Here is a 22,616-nt window from a genome sequence, read left to right on the forward strand (position 1 = left end):
ACTTGGGCCTAAAATTTTTAGAAATATCTAAGCAGATTCTTACTCTGGATGGCATTACCTTGGCCTCCAGCAACACTGTGAGGAACCTCAGAATCATTTTTTGACCAGAATGTGTCCTTCAATGCACATATTAAACAAATACATGTATTTATAGGACTGCTTTTTTTTTTCATTTGTGCAATATCTCTAAAATTAGAAATATCCTGTCTGAGTTATGCTGAAAAACTAGTTCATGCATTTGTTACTTCCAGGCTGGACTACTTCTAATGGTGGTTCCTCCTATAGCTCTTCTTCCTTTTTGGGTTTCTGATGCCTGAGGTATTCACTAAGCACGCAGTCAGTTGTGCCATCTTCCTGATGTACTCATGAATGTTTGTCTCATCCTGCAGTGTGATTCTGACACTCACTAGTCCTCTGCCTTCTTTCTTTTGCTTAGCTTACAGTTTTAGGGTGCTGAATTTGGGGTGAAACCCTCTATGCATGCATGGTAAGGAGCTTCCTTGTCTTGATGTCAGTGGCTTCCACCTACTCTTTTGGCCATCTTATTTTCCCTGTGGCGTATCTGATCACTGGCAGGGCATACTTCCTATTTGCCTGTGGGAATCCCAGGTACTTGTAGCTGTCTGCAATGTCTGCATTGTTGTAGTTTCTGTTAGTGTGATCCCCTCATTTCTGATTACCTTCCCTCTCTTTGTTACCATTCGACTATACTTCTCCAGTCCAAAATCTCAGACAACTGTTCTGTCTACCTGAAGCTAGTGTTTCGCCCCTCTGGTATTCCTGCTTATTCCTTTCCGTGCCCCTCATGTATTGAGCATTGTGCCTGTTTATCTTAGCCGCTGTGATGCCTGACAGGAGCTTCTATGTGGTACTAAGGCAGGTTATTGGCCAGTAGTTGAATGGGACTGTTCCCTTCTGGAGAACTTTAGGGATTAGGACTGCCCAGTCTTCAGTTAGCCATTGCATGTGTCTATAATCCATTAGCAGCTGGTCAATTTGTGCTGCCAGAAGCTCATGGAGTGCGGTCAGCTCCCTCAGCCAGTGGTGCTGTCCAACTCTTCATACTGGAAACCCGTTTTTGATGTCTGCCACTGTAATGGTCACTAGATCCTGTTCAGGGAGGTTGTTGTGGTCTGCTCTTAGATCCACTAGCCACTGAGCTTTGCTGTTATGGTCCTTCTCCCATTTGCTCTTCCAGTATTGGTCAGTCTCCAGACTTGGTGGGGCTGTTCTCATATTTTCCCCTGCCACTGAGAGTACACCTTAAATCAGCGGTCTCCAACCTCTTTTGCGCCACGGACCGGTTTATGCCCGACAATATTTTCACGGACCGGCCTTTAATGTGTCGCGGATAAATACAACAAAATAAAACTAGTACTGGTACCGAAAAAAAAGAAGATTTATTCATAACGCATGTGAAAAGACCCAGGAAAACCGAGTTAACAATCAAAAACGATAACAAAATAACCCTGAAAACCGATAAAAACCCTGAAAACCATACATTTCACACCTGAGCCTCAACTCTCGCGGCCCAGTACCAAACGACTCACGGACCGGTACCGGTCCGAGGCCTGGGGGTTGGGGACCGCTGCCTTAAATAGTTCAGCTGAGTACACCTATAGCATGATTCCCTTTTAACACCTTTAAGCAGTTTTATGTGTAAACACTAGATCAGGGGTGTCAAACTCAAATACACGGTGGGCCAAAATTCAAAACTGGAACAAAGTCGCGGGCTAACATTAATATTTATTGAAAAAAAAATCTTCCTCCAGATATAAGAATGAATCTTTTCTTATGGACTCAAACAAGTTTTGCTGAAAAACTGAATATGGAACAAGCAAAGCTTAATACTAAACAATATATATATTAGCTGTATAATACCAGTAGGCCAGCTCTAATAGTAATTTGGTATGGTTTCGCGGGCCAAATGTAATTAGGCTGCGGGCCAAATTTGGCCCGTGGGCCAGAGTTTGACACCTATGCACTAGATTAACAAGAAAGATTAACTTAGCAGGTACTGCCAGTCATGAAAATGAATGCTTTAATGTTAAACTTTCACTACAGTTATATTAGTGGTAAAACATTTATTAGTCATGTGGTGATGACTTAGAGAATGTAACATGAAACTTTGGAGACCTTTACAGTCAACCATGTACTCGCTGGGTTTGGTGCACTCCTGTCATGAGATTAGATGAAAGCAATTTCTGAGATAATTAAACAGACTATTTGCAATTTCTCATAACATGACCTAACATGATTGGAATTATCCCATACTTTATTATGTATGTGAACTTGTGTGTGTGTGTGTACTGAAGTATTAACCAGTGTGTCAAATGTTGCTCTCAGCTGAGTGAGGATTTAGAGACAGCTTAATGAACATTGTAATTTCACTCTCTGCCCTGTCAGCAGTGCAGCGGGTCTCTTTTTTATTGTCAGAATGATGGTTGAGGATACACAGTACTTTCTAAACTTTTCATCTCAGTATTTATGAGTACTGCATTCCTATTATCCCTGACTTAATATGGTAAACCATTGATTTCCCCATATTAATTCCCAGAATAATGAAGTCTGAACTCTACCCACTGTAAAAAGACATACTATACCCACACTGCCAAAACTAGAAATCTTAGCAAGTATATTTGTCTTATTTCTAGTCAAAATAATCTCATCACACTTAAAATAGGACAAAAATCAGCTAAAGAGTAACATCTCAGTAAGATATATTAAGACTGCTTTCTTCCATTTGCGCAACATCTCTAAAATTAGAAATATCCTGTCTCAGAGTGATGCTGAAAAACTAGTTCATGCATTTATTACTTCCAGGCTGGACTACTGTAATTCATTATTATCAGGATGTCCATCAAACTCCCGGAAAGGCCTTCAGTTAATCCAAAATGCTGCAGCAAGAGTCCTGACAGGGACTAGAAAGAGAGAGCAGATTTCTCCTGTTTTGGCTTCCCTTCATTGGCTTCCTGTTAAATCCAGAATTGAATTCAAAATCCTGCTCCTCACATACAAGGTCTTAAATAATCAGGCCCCATCTTATCTTAATGACCTTGTAGTACCATATCACCCTATTAGAGCACTTCGCTCTCGCTCTGCAGGCCTACTTGCTGTTCCTAGAGTATTTAAAAGTAGAATGGGAGGCAGAGCCTTCAGTTTTCAGGCCCCTCTTCTGTGGAACCAGCTTCCAGTTTGGATTCAGGAGACAGACACTATCTCTACTTTTAAGATTAGGCTTAAAACTTTCCTTTTTGCTAAAGCATATATTTAGGGCTGGACCAGGTGACCCTGAATCCTCCCTTAGTTATGCTGCAATAGGTGTGGACTGCCGGGGGATTCCCATGATGCACTGAGTTTTTCCTTTCCAGTCACCTTTCTCACTCACTATGTGTTAACAGACCTCTCTGCATTGAATCATACCTGTTATTAACCTCTGTCTCTCTTCCACAGCATGTCTTTATCCTGTCTTCCTTCTCTCACCCCAATCGGTCGCAGCAGATGGCCCCGCCCCTCCCTGAGCCTGGTTCTGCCGGAGGTTTCTTCCTGTTAAAAGGGAGTTTTTCCTTCCCACTGTCGCCAAAGTGCTTGCTCATAAGGGGTCATATAATTGTTGGGTTTTTCTTGTAGCTATTATTATACGATCTACTGTGCAATATGGTAAATGGTAAATGGCCTGCATTTGTATAGCGCTTTTCTAGTCCCTAAGGACCCCAAAACGCTTCACACTACATTCAGTCATTCACCCATACATTCACACACTGGCGATGGCAAGCTACATTGTAGCCACAGCTGCCCTAGGGCGCACTGACAGAGGCGAGGCTGCCGGACACTGGCGCCACTGGGCCCTCTGACCACCACCAGTAGGCAAACATGGAGTTAGTATCTTGCCCAAGGATATTTGTCATGCAGCCAGGAGGCAGCCTGGGATCGAACCACCAACCTTCTGATTAGTGGCTGACCTGCTCTGCCACCTGAGCTACAGCCACCCCAATATAAAGCGCCTTGAGGCGACTGTTGTTGTGATTTGGCGCTATATAAATAAAATTGAATTGAATTGAATATATTAACATGTTTTTAGAATGTGGATCTTGAAACTAGAAAATTTTCACTTGTTCCATTGGCAGATTTATCCTCTTATTTCAAGCAAAAATATCTTGTATTAAGTGGAACAAATCTGCCAATGGAACAAGTGAAAATTTTCTAGTTTCAAGATCCACAGTCTAAAAACAAGTTAATCTGGGATGTGGGGCCTCCCTGCTACTGCAGATAAGGAGGCGGTCTGGAGGCGGTTACATCTCCTGGGTCCAGGTACGGTTTGCCCCTCTGGGCTCGGGGGTACCCAGACCTGGGATATAGAGTATGTTTGGGAAGTGTGAATGTATGTACAGTGTCTATTTGTGTCTGTCTCCACGTCGGGTGAGTGTCGAGTATTTGTTCGTGTATATGGGGGTGGGAATGCATGCTTGTGTCTGCGTGCGCCTGTTCGTCTGTGTCTATATGTCAGCTTGGGTCTTAGACTCCACCTCTCTGGCAACATCTCAGGCTCTCCAAGGTATGGAGGCCTATCTCCCCTCACCACACTCCCTGCCAGTGGCTGATGCCCTCAGACGTTGGTGTGTTGGTGGTTCTTGGTGTCTGGGGTTGGGCGCTCATGTATGTACCGACTCACTCACAGCTCACTCCTGGTGGCCGATTGGCGGGGCCTGGTGCCTGTGGCTTGGCTGGGCCCCTTCCGGGGAGTGGGGGGCCCTCAGGCCTCTGGGCCTGAGGCCCGGTCCTATCTGGCACAGCTGGCTGCTGGCAGAGCCCACGGGCACGTCACTGCAACCCCCTCTGGCCTCTGCTCCGTGGCTGCTGGGTGACCTCTTGTTTGGAGCTCTCCTCGGCTCTTCCCAGGAGGGTGGCACGGTTGCCCGCCGGTGGTCCTCCTTGGGTCCTCGTATTCTGGGGCCTCTGGATGTCTGGGGCCTGGATCTCCTCCATACCTGCTTCATACCCTGGGGGACGGTGCTATGGCTCCCCACACTCCCTAGCAGATCGTTACATGGAGAAACCTTTTGAATACAAGCGTGCTGATGCACACAGGTGTACACACAGGTGTGCACACAGGTGTACACACGGGTGTTCACAGACACAAACTACACCTTTCTTGGCTGCTACCTCAAAGCACATTGTGCGCTGTCGATCTTGCGTACTGCACAATAACATGTAATATTTAGTATCTACTGTTAGCTAGTTTATTGTGACGGTGTTGTATTTTGTTTGTTTTCTCTTCTGTTTTTTCTTATCTTCATACAGGTGATCCATGTGTTTTGTTTGTTTTTCTTCTTTTTTTTCTTCCCCCCTTTCTCACCATCTCTTCTCCTCTCTCTCCCCTACATAATTATAACTGGACCAATATGGCAAGGCCATGATGATCCAATTGCTAAAGTAAATCCGCTTGGCATCTTTCCTGGCCTTCAGACAACAATTCTGATGGCTAAAGATCCAAACGGGACAGGCAAAAAAAACCAAAAACCCAAAAAACAAGTTAATATATCTCACTGAGATGTTACTCTTTAGCTGATTTTTTTCTTATTTTAAATGTCATGAGATTATTTTGACTAGAAATAAGACAAATATACCTGCTCAGATTTTGAGTTTTTGCAGTGCATACAGTCTGCTATTTTCTGAAAGTGAACAAAGGCTTTTTAAAGCGCTTCAGTCATGCAGTAAATGTATGATCTGTTCATCCTAGGAGAATATTGTTGGCAAGGCAGCAGTAACCACTAATATCCAAGTTACAGTGAAATTAGTTGTTGGGGATTTACTTTTTGAAATGCACTATTATTAATGAGTGGGTTCTCAGTTTTTGTATAAGACACAAGAAAGTACAACAAATCAAAGACCAAGTCTGATTTGGGGAGAGGTCATCCTGACACTGATGCACAGTGAGTGAAAGCAGAGTGTGTGTCTAGTGCTGCTTTTATAGCACTTCATATTTTCAGGTGATACCAGGTGGTTAAAAATGCCATTTCCCCAAAGCTCCTGGTGTGTTTTGTAGCAGCTTGAGCCTCAACATGGCTGTTATTATTTTGTGAGAGAGTGTGTTATTCTCTCCCTAGTCTTTGACACGCCCATCTTCTCTAGAGTTAATTAGCAGCCACCCACTAAACAGCACTGCAAGTATTTAAGGCAGGGGTAGAGCTAATAACTATAGCTAGAGCCCTACTCTTTGCCTTGACAGTAATTGTGGATTCCTTTTGATTTTTGACCGTATCACCTCTATTGGGGTGATATGGTAAAGAGTAAGGGTAATGTATTACCGAGATAGAGCGCTTCACACTCGGACTGCTGCTTTACTAGTGGTTCGCAGAATATTTAAAAGTAAAAAGGGAGGCAGAACCTTCAGACCCCTCTTTCAGATCACCTACTATTTGTGAAAGCCAAGTATCCTTAGGCAAGGTGGATGCTCTCCAATGCATCCTTCAGTGTGAATGTTTAGATAGAAAGCACTTAAAGCATAGAATAAAGTGAATGTGGCATGTTGTTTAATGTGCTTTGAGTACTCCGGAAGAGTAGAAAAGTGCTATATAGGAATCAGGCCATTTACCATATTTGTTAAACCAGCTCCATTTTGGAGACAGACGCCCTCTCTACTCTTTTTTTTTTTTTTTTTTTTTTTTTTTTTTAATTTTTTTTAAATTTTTTATTTATTTATTTTTTTAATAAATAGGACAGGGGGAATGAATGAGAGAAAGAGGGGGAGAGAAAGAAAGAAAACCAAAGGGGAGAAGAGACGGTGAGAAGGGGGGGGAAGAGAGAGAAAAAAAAAAAGAAAAAAAAAAAAGAAAAAAAAAAAAAAAAAAAAAAACTCCTGGGTCACCTGTATGGAGAAAAAAACAAACAAACAAAAAAAACAAACAAACAGAGGAGACAGCAAACAACAAAGAGCAACGTAATAATAGAGAAAACAAAGCACCATCACAATAAACTAGCTAGTCATAGATATCAATAGTTACTAAATAATAAACGATATTGTGCAGCACGCAAGATAGACAGCGCACAGTGTGCTTTGAGGCAGCAGCCAAGAAAGCTTTAGTCCGCGTCTGTGAATACCCATGTGTACACCTGTGTGCATACCTGTGTGGATCAGCATGCTTGCATTCCAAAGGTTTCTCCATGTAATGATCTGCTAGGGAGTGTGGGGGGGCCACAGCCCCGTCCTCCAGGGTGTGAAGCGGGTATGGAGGAGATCAAAACTCCAGACATCCAGAGGCCCCCAGAACACAAGAGACCATGGAAGACCAACAGAGGGGCAGCCGCGCCACTGTTCCAGTAAGAGCTGAGGAGAGTCCCAGATGAGGGCTCGCCCAGCAGCCGCGGAGCAGAAGCCAGGGGGAGTTGCAGTGACGCGCCCGTGAGCTCCGCCGGCCCCCAGCTGTGCCTGAGTGACCGAGCCCCAGGCCGAGAGGCCGGGGGCACCCCATCTCCAAAGGGGCCCGAGCGAGCCCCAGGCCCCAGGCCCCGACAAGCGGCCGCCAAGGAGTGAGCCGGTGTGTACCCGGACGCCCACCCCCAGACACAAAGAACCACCAACACACCGACACCTGAGGGAGTCCGCCACCGGCAGGGGAAGTGGTGGTGGGTGGAGATAGGCCTCCATACCTTGGAGGGCCTGAGGTGTCCCCAGAGAGGTGGCGTCTGATACCCAACCTGACATATAGACACAGACATACAGGCACACACAGACACAAACATCCATTCCCACCCTCATGCTCTCATATGCACTCACTCCACACTCAACCAACGTGGAGACAGACATAAAGAGACGCTGTACACACAATCACACTCCCCAAGCGTACTCTACAAACCGGGTCTAGGTACCCTTGCCCCTGGAGGGGGGAATTGCACCCAGACCCAGGTGGTGTTACCCTTTTCCCTGCGGTGGGGAGAGGCAGACCACCCCGACTCCGCAGCAGCAGGGAGGCCCCACACCCCAGACCGCAGTCGGACGGCCAACTCCTCCTACTAGCCCTCCCGCTCCAGCAGGCCGCAGAGAATGGGGGTGGGAGAAGACGCCCTCTCTACTCTTAAGATTAGGCTTAAAACTGGATCAGGGAAGCCTAAATCCTCAGTTATGCTGCAATAGGCTTAGGCTGCTGGAGCTAAGGCTCTAGTCACACAGGCCTAGAGACTGGTTAGTGACCCTCGGGCAACCGCTGGTTGCTGGAGAAAAACACCGCCTTCCAGCCACTTTAGTAGCGAGCAGGTTGCTGTGATTGACAGTATTTGCATAGCAGACACCAACTTGTCTGCAAACACTCACAAAACCCTTGCCATGTCGTGATTGAAGAGTGAAAAATGCAACACAAAACAGAAATGGTGACTGCTCATCTTCAAAGTAAAAGTAAAAAGGCAAACAACATCTTTTTCTAGTTTGCATCGCTCTTGTTCAAATTTTAGTACTACTCAAAAAGTAAATGGTGTTTGCAGAAAATATAGTATCTGTTCATTCCTTTTGGAAATGACGGTGAAAGGTCAAAGTCAGTGACCCCTTTGGTCATATCTTTATGGCTCATAAACAGAAGGAGAGAGAAGATTCAGTTTACACTGTTTTGTTTCTCTAATCAACACTAACAGAGATGGGCAGTAACTGTAATCCGATTACTTTTTTCAAGTAACGAGTAAAGTAAGGGATTACAATTGCAAAAACGGTAATTAGATTACCGTTACTTTCCCGTAGGAACGCTGCGTTACTGCGTTACTAAAACCATGATTTTTTTGCGAGAATGTCTCATGACAGTGACGTAAGCAAGTGCGCCGTTCGTGACAACAGCTGTGTGCAGATCAACAGTGGATCATATATCGAGTGCGGGAGAGAGTATCAGCGTTTAAAGCGTGGAAGTATTGACCTTACTTTGAGTTTGATTCCATAAAAAGTGACAAAAACATTAGCATCCGTTGTGCGTGGGAAGAAAACTTCTTTTTACAGCGAAAAAAACCCCCCTAAACTTCCAAGCAAGCACCGAGTGCGCAACGAGGTAATGGGAAATTCACAGAGAAACTCGCGGATTCTTCAACTGACTGCGGCACACCTGCACCAGGGTAAACCTCCGCCTACCCTAGTCCTGCTTTACAGGTGAAAATAGAGCAAAAGGACCGCTAGTCTTTGATTTTATTTATTTTCTGCTGTGTTTTACTTGCATCTATTTGAAAGAGTGAGTGTAAACACACACAAAAAAAAATTATGTGCTGGAATGTGCAGAAAATAGGTTTAAATATTAAACAAATTTTTTCCAGTCAGAGAATGTTGCATATAATTAAATTTTTGCTTGATGCATAAAGTTAAAAGATTAAAACTGATAAAACAAGTTTTAAAAAGAGACTTTTCCATTTGATTACATTTTGTATGATGGATTATGTAGAAAAAGTAGAATTGGGCTGAAAGATCTATCGCTTTATCACCTCTTCAGGTTGTAAATCGTGTTTTTAAAAAGTAACTAAGTAACTAAGTAATTAATTACTTTTGAAAATAAGTAATCAGTAAAGTAACGGGATTATTTTTTGGGGGAAGTAATCAGTAATTAGTTACTGATTACTTTTTTCAAGTAACTTGACCAACACTGCACACTAATGCACTAGACATGAAGAAGAACGACAAAGCTTAACAAAATAAAGTCTGTTGGTGTATCACAAATCAGACCTATTGTCTAAATTCAGCAAACTCAAGTCCAAAGTGAAACATCTCAAAAAGAAAACATGAATGCATATTGCAACTTGACTGTTCACCCAAAGCATATAATTGTGAGAAAGTAATTCTAGTTCACTTTGCAATGAGGAGCAAAAAGGTGACATAATCATAATGGATCAATAGGAGTAAATACATTATACTAGCTCAGGGGTCTTGAATATTATTTCCTTTGAGAGCTTGATCAAATGAAGGTGGCTGAGAGATACTCGTGGTTTCATATTTCTAGTAAAATGTATTCCCATTAGTAATCCACACCCTCAAACTGCTAAACTAAATTTGTCTCATTACAATAAGAGTCAAATTCTGATGTTTCATTATATTTCATTATATTTTGTATCACCCTTTTCCAACGCCCCGTCCCCTTCATTTAAGCTTCACCATGGCCTAATGGTGCCCTGGACACCTAGCATTAGTTAGGTAATGGTTCAGAAAATAATTACTAAGTTTCAGATGGTCATCTTTTCATAGCAAACAATCCAAAGTCACTGCAAGATATTAATGACAAACCTCATGTTGTGAATGCAGTATTCGCAGGTATTCTCTCAACTGAAGATTGGTCAATTTTCGTGTCTTCTTTCTGCTATGATGGAAGTAGCAAGACTATGTAAACCGCAATTACCTTTTAGAAAGCTGATTTTTGTTTCACTAGCCAAACCCAGGTCCAATAACTGTCAGAAATCTTGAATCAAGAAGTCACTTAAACAGAACCTGTTTGACAAAGTGAAGTAGGCTAAAAGCTCTCAAGAGCAAGCACATCATGCCACGAACTCATGAATCTCAAGAATAAATGAGAAACAAAGGCACTGACAAATTTCAGTCTGGAAAGGTTTACAAAGTCATTTGTAAGATTCTGGGTGAGAAAGAGCCATTGTACATACTGTACATACTGAGAGAAAACCTGGAACAGTGGTGAACCATCTGAATAATGGCTGGCCAACTAAAATTACTCGAACAGCACACTGTCCACCAATGCAGCAAGTGACAAACCAACTCAGAACAACAACAACTAAAACACTGCACGCCTCACTTGCCTCAGTTAAAGTCAGTGTTTGTGATTCAACAACACCAAACATAGTGGGCAAAAGTGGTTCCAATGTGAAAACCACTGCTGACCAAAAAAAGAACACAAAGGCTCTAAAATCTGCCAACAAACATCTTCATGATCCCCAATCATTCCCCCACAATACAGGGGAAGAGATAGTATTCTGGTTGTTGACTGGTTGGTAGAACATCCTTCCTTGGAGTGTTATTTCATTTGTCCTGGCCATTAATAAGGTCTTATTATACAGATTTTTGGTAAAGCTTTATTTCGATTAGCTACTGTTTTTGTCTATGTGGCGGGGCGTGGTCGGCGGTGCCACGGCAGGGAAGGCGGACGCACCTGCGCAGCATTGCAATCACCCCTCACCAGCTTAAGTTCGGTGTAGGGTGCTGTTGTGGTGTTGCTGTTGTTCGTGGTATGTGGCTGGCAGCAGGGAAACTAAGCCGAGTTGTGTGAACGGCAACCGCAATAAAGAAAATGTTCAAGATTGGTGAAACGTGGTCGTGTCATGTCTCTTACCTGCCACAGCCTTTTTTGTCTCTCAAAAACGCGTTACTTGTAACGCGTTACTATAGTCTGATTACTTTTTTCAAGTAACGAGTAAAGTAAGGGATTACTATTGCAAAAACGGTAATTAGATTACTGTTACTTTCCCGTAGGAACGCTGCGTTACTGCGTTACTAAAACCGTGATTTTTGCGAGAATGTCTCACGACAGTGACATAAGCGAGTGCGCCGTTCGTGACAACAGCTGTGTGCAGATCAACAATGGATAATATATCGATTGTGGGAGAGAGTATGAGCGTGCAGCGTTTTAAGCGTGGAAGTACTGACCTTACTTTGAGTTTGATTCTATAAAAAGTGACAAAAACATTAGCGTCCATCGTGCGTGGGAAGAAAATTTCTTTTTACAGCGAAAAAACCCCCTAAACTTCCAAGCAAGCACCGAGTGCGCTACGACGTAATGGGAAATTAACAGAGAAACTCGCGGATTCTTCAACTGACCGCGGCACACCTGCACCAGGGTGAACCTCCGCCTACCCCACTCCTGCTTTACAGGTGAAAATAGAGCAAAAGGACCGCTAGTCTTTGATTTTATCTATTTTCTGCTGTGTTTTACTTGCATCTATTTGAAAGAGTGAGTGTAAACACAAAAAATATTTTATTTTATGTGCTGGAATGTGCAGAAAATAGGTTTAAATGTTAAACTAATTTATTCAAGTCAGAGAATGTTGCATATAATTAAATTTTTGCTTGATGCATAAAGTTAAAAGATTAAAACTAATGAAACAAGTTTTAAAAAGAGACTTTTCCATTTGATTACATTTTGTATGATGGATTATGCAGAAAAAGTAGAATTGGGCTGAAAGATCTATCGCTTTATTATCTATTCAGGTTGTAAATTGTGTTTTTAAAAAGTAACTAAGTAACTAAGTAATTAATTACTTTTGAAAATAAGTAATCAGTAAAGTAATGAGATTACTTTTTTGGGGAAGTAATCAGTAATTAGTTACTGATTACTTTTTTCAAGTAACTTGACCAACACTGCTCCTGACACAAAACAACTGCTGAATGATTTTTTTCCCAGTCATAATCATCTCAAAAGCTGAAGCACTTCATTCCACCTCATTAGACTATTTCATCTTCTTGGGCACTGGTTTGAGAAACCAGTTTAAAGTAGGGTTGGGTTTTGATTATGATTTTCCGATTAAAATCGATTCTAGCTTGAATAAAGCGATATTGATTCATTAAAATCCTGAATCGATTTTTAAATATAAATTTATTTTGCCCGAAACGCCCGAATCTCAGGATAAACCTCACAAAATTTCGACAAAAACCAAACAACCATAAACATAAATGAGAGCAGGTACACGGATTCTGCACAAAAGCCGACAGTTCACAGACTCTGATGCCTCATCGGGTCTGCGCTTTGTGTTTATGTCCTTTTTTTGCCCTAGATAATGAAGCTGCAGTTTTGCGTCTCTCCAACCAAATTTGACTGAACCAGCAGCAAAAGAAGATCCAAGCTACGCTTCACATTTCGCTTCACATAAACACTGTCATGAATTCCCTCTTACTTTTGCTGTTTTGCTTCCACCACGGTAAAATGACACTTCATGCACAGCTCTCTCTCTCTCTCTCTCAGTGTACTTCAAGAACAGTTTCACATCTAAAAATCTGCATTTTTTTCTGCATTACTCGGTTGCTTATTACGCACAAGTTACTTTTATGTTCAGCGCTGTCGGCGCTGTTTTTTTTTTTTTTAAATTTGACTGACTTCCGACAAGAAACTCTAATTTTTGCTGTTCAGTACTGAAGAACTTTTTTAAAATTATGCGAAATTGCAAAATGCTTAGCCGTGTCTCTGTGACTTTGCTCTGCTTCATTTCAGCAGCATCAGGTAATGTTTATATGCTGATTCATGGTTTTCTTCTTTTTTTGTTCTACTGCAGAATATTTTTAAGGTTATCTGCTATAAAAAGTCAGGCCAGAAAAATCTCCTTCATGTTTTTCTGTGTTTTAAGCTCAGCTACTTTGACACAAAGGCATCTGCTGTGCCGGGCTCACACTGTGCGATTTTTTCAGTCGCGCGATTCAGCTCCTGCTCAAACTGTACGATTGACTTTTTACACTATACGGCCCGATGCTCTGATGCGACCCGAGTGCTCACACTGTGCGTCCATAAAATAAAGGTTATAACAGAAATTCTGTCGCTCGCTCTCCCTTTCTGTTTTTCACTCACACAGACACACCACCACCATCAACTTTGCTAAATTGCTAATGAAAAACATTGATCAGGCAGCTGTGATTGAGCAGCAATGTAAATCCAACTATTTTCACGGTTGTTGTGGTTGTGATAATTTTGTGAGGCCACATCGAAAAGGCTCGGATGAGCTTTCCAAAGTTCTACAAGTGCCTCCATCGCTTGTGTCCAGATCACACGCTGTGCTACTCCGTCTTTTTCACCGACGTTTATGTGTTTGCGCGTGCGCAGTGTGAGCGGCTGCAGCGACACCCTCACGATGGTCAGGAGGATTTGATGATCGGGAGCTGGTCGTGAGGTGTTAATCGCTTCTCGTTACCCCACGTATACTACACGATGCACGATGAAGGCCAAACTCGGGCCGATCACCAAAACGGTCGCACGACTCAAAAATCGGCTCAAAATGGGCCAAAAATTGCACAGTGTAAGCCCAGCATTAGACCTCTGATGAAGTCTCACAAGTGTCAGCTTTCTTTTTATAGATATAAAAATATGGATATGTACTGATAAATGATCAGAACTGTAATATTTCTGACTGTCTGAGGCAAAATGTCCCTGATTCAAATCGAATCCATCAAATTGAATCGTGGATCAAATCTAATCGGGACCTTGTGAATCGAATCGATTCTAGAAATCAGTGACAACACCCAGCCCTAGTTTAGAGTATCACAGGCCTCAGTAAATTTCTATGATATAATTTTGTGAAAAAACTATTTAAGTATTGAAAATGTGTGGAATGTGATGATTCATATAGCAGCGGTTATATGTGTTCTGTACAATTAAAACCCATTGTGTACAATGGGATTATGAGTTTATAATGTTCAAGCACAAATTGCTATTTTTGTGAATTTTTCATCCAAAACTGGTCACATTAAGGAACAGTGTCAAAATTAGAGGACTTAATAAATACAATTATATACGTCACCTCTCAGCACCTCTCAATGTTACTAAAGACCGGGCTTTCATCACTCTCATTCACTCGCCCCAAAAAAGAGCTGCCAGCCAATTTTCAAAGCTTGAACAGCACAGTTTTAAATCTAATATTAAAACTATATCCATTTTTTATGTCCAGGTTCTTGTTTATTGGCTTTTTTACCTTTGGTCCACAAAATTAGTGTATCAGAATATAGTACTCTTTTTTTTCTTTAAAAGCTTATTAAGGGGAAGGAGTGGTAACTATGATAAAATTGGTTATATTCATTGCACCCACTCAACATCTACACTGGACTGAAAGACAGCACAGAGGAACTAATCATAGCAGCACAAGAACAAGCTCTGAGCACAAGATCCATAGAGGCTGGGATCTATCACACCAGGCAAGACCCCAGGTGCAGGCTGTGTAAAGATGCCCCTGAGAAAATCCAGCACATAACAGCAGGGTGTAAGATGCTAGGCAGAAGAGCCATCTCCACAGGACAAGACTCAGCAGTCCATCTGCATCTTAAGGATAAAGGACACTCTTTCGAGGATGCCAATGTTCACATTTTGGACAGAGAGGACAGATGGTTTGAAAGAGGAGTGAAAGAAGCCATCTATGTCCACTGTGAGCGACCATCTTTGAACAGAGGCGGGGGTTTACGACACCAACTCTCTGCCATCTATAATCCAGTTTTGAGATCCCTTCCCAGACGCCTTAACGCCCACTCACATCCTGGGCCATCTGACCTCAGGAATTCGCATGATAAGGTGGGGCCAGGTTTCACAATGAACACACCCGAAACTCTGGCTGATTTCGACCCACGCCCAGTTTCACACCTTGGCTCAGGCGATTAGAGGATCATCAGGGGGTCCTTTTGTCCCTCTGTGGGGGGATACTCCCACTAGGTTTAAATCTGGGACTCTCCACCATTTGACCTTAGAACTGAAGAAGCTTCTCGGATGAGAGGTGAAACGTCTTCAAGCAACTTAAAGAAGTCCAGACGCTTTTCTTTGCAAGCTCCTTTGACTAGGCAGGGCATACATAGAGTGCCATAACCAAGTGGCCAGGATAGTATACAGAAACATCTGGCCGAGGAAGTCCCGAGGTCAAAATGGGAGACGTGCCCAAGGATGGTCGAGAATGACCAAACTAAGATCCTGTGGGACTTCCAGATACAGATGGACAAAATTGTGGTGGCTAACCAACCGGATATAGTGGTGGTAGACAAACAGAAGTAGATGGCCGTAGTGATCGATGTAGCGTTTCCGAATGACAGCAACATCAGGAAGAAGGAACACAAGAAACTTGAGAAGTACCAAGGGCTCAGAGAAGAGCTGGAGAAGATGTGGAGGGTGAAGGTGACGGTGGTCTAGTGGACTAGGTGCAGTGACTCCCAAGCTAGGCGAGTGGCTCCAGCATATCCCAGAAACAACATCTCTGTCCAGAAGAGCGCAGTCCTAGAAATAGCTAAGATACTGTGCTGGACCCTCAACCTCAACACACACACACGCACACACATATACACACACACATATATATATACACATACATATATATAGGTAATGTGTATATATATATATGTATATATATATATGTATATATATATATATATATATACCTATATGTAGCCACAGAGAACAAGTTTATATTTCTGCTTTCAACTGGTCTTTTTTTTCTGACGCTGTATGCTAGAAAAATACTTTTGAGCATATAATAGGTTTTCAAAGAAAAAACATACATCATACAAGGTAAAAGCTGACTATTGTTGACTATTATAGCATCTCAGACATCTCACCTGCAGACAGAAGGTGACCTTAGGGAAGTGAAGCGCTTGTAATTTGTGTGGAGGACAAAGGAGCTCTTGCTTGGCTGCATCTTCATATCCCACAAAAAGCAGAAAATGTTCTAGTATGCTGCCAAGAGAGCGTTGGAGGAATTTATGGAATCAAGCTCAGGTTATTAAAGTACACACGTAGGTGAACGCTCTATGTGTCAGTGTTTTGTGTGGAGCAGTCTCAAAATATCAAGCACAAAATTATAACCACAGTGTGGGATGCTACTGGAGCATAGATTTCATTTTTCCAACAAGGCAACAACAATAGAAATCAAAAAAGTACTTTTCGAGTTAAGTTTCTGGATTGTAACACTGTGTAAGTTACTGGTTTCAAAACCAAAAATAGAGAACATACTTTTTATTGGGCTGATAATACAATTAACTATTATACAGTTATACAGCATTTCCAGTTTTTGTTATCTTAACTTCATCCTAACTGTAATTAACTGTATCTGCATCTATTTCTCAAAACTATGTCAGAAAAATAATTTAATGAAGAGTTTCTTATGTGATTTTGTTCAATAAGCGGTTTCTTGCAAACCTACATAGTACAATTGTTTTTATTATTTATTGTTGCCTTTTTCAATTTTCCTTTTTTTGGAAGTTTATATGCTAAGAGTGAGTGTTTTATCAATTTGTTGAATTACTAAACCACAATAATTTGTATAAAGTGCTTTGAATGCTGTTCAAAGTGCTTTGGATTACAACTAATCATTTGCCATCTAGAGAAAAATGCGGAGACAGAATATTGACCTCTGTTCTTAGCTGACAGCTTTCAAACGAGAGATACTCTTTGCAGTAACATTGTTCTTTATTAAATTTACAACAAAAAATGTATAATTACAAAAATATGAAATGATAAGCACAGTTAAATACGGGCAGCAGCAAAAGTATTACAGCACAAAAGAGCCACTATCCACAAACTTGGCCTCCATTTGCAGAAAAAAAGAGAACTAAAGCCTAACATCAAATAAAGGGCCATGAGAGAGCTGAGTGATAAAACTGAATAGATTAAATCGTAGAATCAGCACTGCTACCAGAGACAACCTTTTAATGCCTCTGGTATTAAATTATATGCCATGTTTTTGGCTATTGTCTTTGCTTTATTTTGTTTATTTATCTAAAAAAAATTTAAACAATATATGTGTTAAGACTGCTAGTAAGGGAGTGACTAAAAGTTACTAAAAGTTAACTAAAAATTGTTTTCTTTCCTAAGTTGTCTTTTATGTGTAGGTACAACATGGTTTCATCCCTTTAGTTAGTAACATTTTTATTCTTCAGTGAGTTATAGGTCAGTGATAAGTGGCTTAACAAAAAAAACATTACTCTGAAAATGGTCAGTACTGGGACTGGTTTCAAAATGAATGAGAAAGCAGCCATTGTCCAAAGAAATGACCTTCAGAAAGCCTGGAGAACTATTGTTCAAGACTAAAAAAATTATATAAAAGGTCTGGCTCCTTGGAAGCAAATTAGAAAGAAATGAGGGTGGTTCAACACACACTGGCATTAAGAGTTATTTTTGACTCACTTAAGGGCAGCAAAACAGATTGTAAATGCAGTTTGTTGTACAGTCTGTGGGATCACGTTTTGTAGAGAAGAGGACCTAAAAGCAGATGCTTGGAGGCAGGAAACTTAACAAAAGATAAGCCGTTTACTGAGGTTCATAACGGGATGCAAAAATATTTAACACAACAGATCTGAATACTAAACTTTGAAACTGAAACAACAGTTGCCTCAAGGTGCTTTGTATTGTAAGGTAGACACTATAATAATACAACAGAGAAAACTACAATAATCATATGACTACCTATGAAAAGTACTTTGGCGGCTCCCTTTAAACAGGAAGAAACCTCCAGTAGAATCAGGCTCAGGAAGGGCCGGTGGAAGATTGTTGCCCATAGTTGCCTTGCTGTATGTGACTGGTTTTTACATAGTAGAAGCTTGATTGAGTTCTACTCACAAACTTATCTACTGACAGTATACGCTGTTTTGCTGGTCCATCCAAACATTTCTAAATTAGGCCAATGATCAGATGATGAAAACAAATTTATCAATATCAGACTCCGAGTGTCTTTATTTGAATCCTCGTAACCCCAAAATATTGTCCTATGAATAATAATGTGTACAAATTAAAGCGTAAAAAAAAATCAGTCCAAGTGAAGAGTGAAATGTATTCAGGCTGTAAATTGTTAAATGGAGTTAGCAGCAGGGGAGAGTTATGCAGTATTAACTTCTTTTTTTTATCTTGGGTTCCAGCTAATTGTGTTCCAGCCTGATGACTCCTCATCAGTGACTAATGGGGAGGTCAGGCAAAAAGAGAAATTGGGATACACTGATGTGCAATATGCTATATAAACTGTTTTGTTGATCTGATTCCCACATCACGGTTTATTCTTTATAAAGAAGGAAAAGCCAACAACTGCTAAAAATTGGATGGTTAGTCTGTATAGAAATGCTGGTCTCAATTTGCTGTATTGTGGTGCCAACACACCCATCCTCCTTAATTTATAATAATATAACAAAGTCCTACTTATAGTTATACAGCACCCCTTTGCTGTTATGTAATTGCAGTATGAGGATTTTATCAAGTTATCAATTTTACATAACAAACAAACAATATTTGCACAGCTTTTTAAATTTTTAGAACAATTTCTGGGCAATTGTTTTATTCCACCCCCAATTGGGCCAACAGGGAAAACAGACCCGAGTCAATCTAAATGGATTAAACACAGCAGATGTAAAAACACCAGAAGACGCAGTCTCCTTTTATACTTGCTATTTTAAAATGCAAAAGAGATTCTGCACTCAGCCAGCAATTCCAGCTGTCTTATTGTGAAATTCGTTCACTGATCCACGTACACCTATCAGACATAACATTATCATAATTCTATTGTTGTCTGTTCCTGGATCTCAATATCACAAACAGATTAGTTTCAGATGCAATTAAGTCCCTTTGAAACAAATAGTTTCGAAAACACCAAGAAACAAACAAAAACGCAAGTTTAAAAAGAAGTTTTTTACACAGAACTGGGAATTGTAAGATCCGCTGAACACATCCAGCCCACATGAGGTAAATGAGAATTTCATCCACATAACACTCTGATAGACTTCAGAATACAGAAGTGTACAAGCCAAAACTGCTTCACAGATGTTTTCTCACAAACAGATTTTTACAAGTGTTATCAGTCTGGACATGTCATTTTGTGGCCTTGTCACATGGAAACAAGATTTGAGTGTGATAGGTTCTTGAAAGGCTCCTAGTGATGAGGAAGAACCTGCAGACTGAACTCCACATACAGTATGTCTCCTCTCTACTTTCTCTGAACAAAACAATTTAGTGGTGTGAGTTATAGCAATGCATTTAAGGGACATAAAGACATTTTTTATATTATTTTTTATGTTTTGAATTTCAAAAGAAGTATATTTTTGTTGAGTTCAGATATTAATTATAAATTTCACACATGGTGAGCTCAGGTAATAGAGAACTACTAAAGTAAAGGCACACTGATTTCCAATCAATGTGTTTATCCATTTATCTATCGATCTATGTAAGAGGTTGGACTTTTCTCATTTACATTTTACACTGCTTTCTTCTGTCAGACATCAGAAGACACAGCAGTGCTCTGGTACGAGACAGCAGATGTGGCACACCTCTTTTAACTGACATCACTCTAAAATTAGGCTCCAACATAAAGATGTCTCATCACTATAGTGATGACTGACTGAGGTCCTCTCGCTCCTCATGTCTCTTGGTCACCTCCTCTGCTTGCATCTTTGGTGGGAGAGAGTTAGAATGGCTGGAGAGGAGGTGAGGAAAACAAAGTAGGATATATAGACTGACAAATTAGAAAAGAAGACTGCTCTTCCAGCTCCCATTCCCCAATCCATTACAAAAATACAGAAACATCTTGCACCTTAGCTTTTAAATAAAATCAGAACATGTGTATCACTTTTTATCTAGGAATAAAGGCAAACTGCAATTTACAGCAATAAAATTTTAACAATATAAATCAAATCGTATAACTAACAGAACATGACTGTTCATGTTTATGAGATTTAGCATACAGTCTATTTTCTCTTAAATGCTAAAATAACGTTTTAACACGCCTGTTTAGCATCTGAAAAAAGCTGTTCAGCAGCATTAAGTTAGTTAAATAAATGCAAAGTGCCCTGAAATATTTCATGGGTATCATATACACAAAATAAATCACAATAATGTGAAATCAATTACCCATTTTTAATCACATCAGTTTGCTGCACGACACCACCTTGTTATAGTTTCCTTTTAGCATAATAAACATGGCTAAATCAGCATGAAAGTACTTCACTTCATTCACAAACTTGGGTATCACGCCTCCCACCTGCCCACCCGGACGGCTGGGTGCCTTATAGCTCAGTAGGTAGAGTGGTGGCCCCATGATCGGAAGGTCGGGGGTTCGATTCCCCTGAACAACTATCCTGAGGTACCCCTGAGCAAGGTACCGTCCCTACACACTGCTCCCCGGGCGCCCAACGGCTGCCCACTGCTTCACTGAGTGAATGGGTTAAATGCAGAGAGGAATTTCCCCACGGGGATCAATAAAGTACACTTTCTTTCTTTCAATATGACTCTTGGGGTAAAAAAAAAAAAAATCAGCTGCTTGCATGAAATCCAGTATGAGTGTATAGTTTGTGAAAGAAACTAGAGCTTTCATTTTTAACATTTGATAAGTTGACTTTGTACTATCATCAGAATAAAGATTAGGGTTAAAATAATTTCCAAATGACTGCATCCTGTTTTATTGAAATTTCACTGTTTCTCAGTTAATTTCGAATAACATGTAATAACCTAGTGAAAATGCATAGTTGTTTATTTCACATTTATTTATTATAAGTGTGCACAAAAACTCAGAAGGCCTCCTCCTAAGTCCATTTATCCCTCTTCTCGATGGGGTTCCCTCCAAAAGACGCCTCCAAATCTTTACCACAATGTCAGAAGGGGATAAATATTTTTATCCCATCTGTATAAAAGTGCAGTTAGAGTGCAATTTTGCACAGATGGCATATTATACACTTTTGTCTCATCTGTAATACAGCACATTAGCACTGTGATTAATGAGGGAACCAACGCAGACACAGAAATCCCTCATTTGGAGCCGCAGCAAAAACCAGCATAAATGACGATTTTAGCTAAAGGTGCACACAGCAACAAGTCACATATTCCATTCCAGATTAACACAGGTGAAACTCCCCCTGACTATGGCGTATTTTTGTGCCACTATTCTGAGCGCACGTAAAGAAAAATTTGCAGGTGCAAGTGTTGCATTTTCAGGAGAAATTTATTTTGAGCGAAGAAAAGCTAAATTTGAATGAACAAAATTCATTGCTGTGTGCAAAAAATGTATTTCTGTGTTTGCTATTATCCACACACACACACACACACACACACACACACACACACACACACACACACACACACACACACACACACACACACACACACAATAGCAGCTCCTCTGGCTCAGTTTTTGCATTTGCACTTGCTCACAATGTGTTGCTTGCGCTCTCAACATTTCTGCCCGTGCGCGCTCAACTCTTTCTGTACAGCGTTATATTTGTGCCACAAAACCAGCCAATCACAGACTTGGATGCAAAAAAAATCTGATTGGCTGTTTTGGTCTCCAATCAGCTCGAAATGACGAAATGCAATATCCCAGAATCCATTTCGTCCAAAACTCAAACGAGGCAGTGGCGGAGGAACACAGAGTGGCGGAGTTTGAAATATTACTCTTTGTGGGTCACAAAATAAACTTTTAAGATATTTTCATGTGAGAATGGTGCTGTGTGAACTTCAAATATCTGCTCGATTTATCAAGACATCACATATTTGCATAAGTGCTCTAACGTTTTCGGAGATACCTGACTAGATCTTACAGCATAAAATACACAAAGCAACCACTAGAGGGCAAACTGCAGAACAGAAAATACCTAATTCTATCATAACACAGCTTTATTAGCTGGCAAAAAGGCTGGTATAACACAACATAAGGCTGAGTAATCTGGAGCAAACTTACAGATACTAATGTTGATTGACAGACTAGAGAGCACACAGCATGAGGGAAAATGATAACAACATGACAAGGAAAAAAGGGAAATACACACGTGAGGCAGTCAGGGAGGTGCAACACAGCAGGGAACACAGGCGAACTAAATCTAACTAATTAGACAGGGAAAGCAAAACTAAACATAACACACACAGGACAAGAGACTATCAAAATAAGACAAGAAGTGACACACAGTGAGATATCTGATGGGAGTGTCTCGCCCATAGTTACAAGCCATT

At 40.9% G+C, this 22,616-nt stretch overlaps 1 long non-coding RNA gene across 1 annotated transcript in view; it reads right to left on the bottom strand.

Annotated features, from left to right (window-relative positions):
• Window positions 1-298: 298 nt before the first annotated feature.
• Window positions 299-22,616, bottom strand: part of LOC120738390 — a 28,223-nt gene continuing 5,905 nt past the window's right edge. The window contains exon 3 of the long non-coding RNA XR_005696964.1: window positions 299-1,262. This is a non-coding gene — a long non-coding RNA (uncharacterized LOC120738390). The remainder of the gene's footprint in view (window positions 1,263-22,616) is intronic.

The sequence above is a fragment of the Simochromis diagramma genome, unplaced genomic scaffold (assembly GCF_900408965.1).
Source record: "Simochromis diagramma unplaced genomic scaffold, fSimDia1.1 OVJJ01000337.1, whole genome shotgun sequence".
Taxonomy (NCBI): Eukaryota; Metazoa; Chordata; class Actinopteri; order Cichliformes; family Cichlidae; genus Simochromis; species Simochromis diagramma.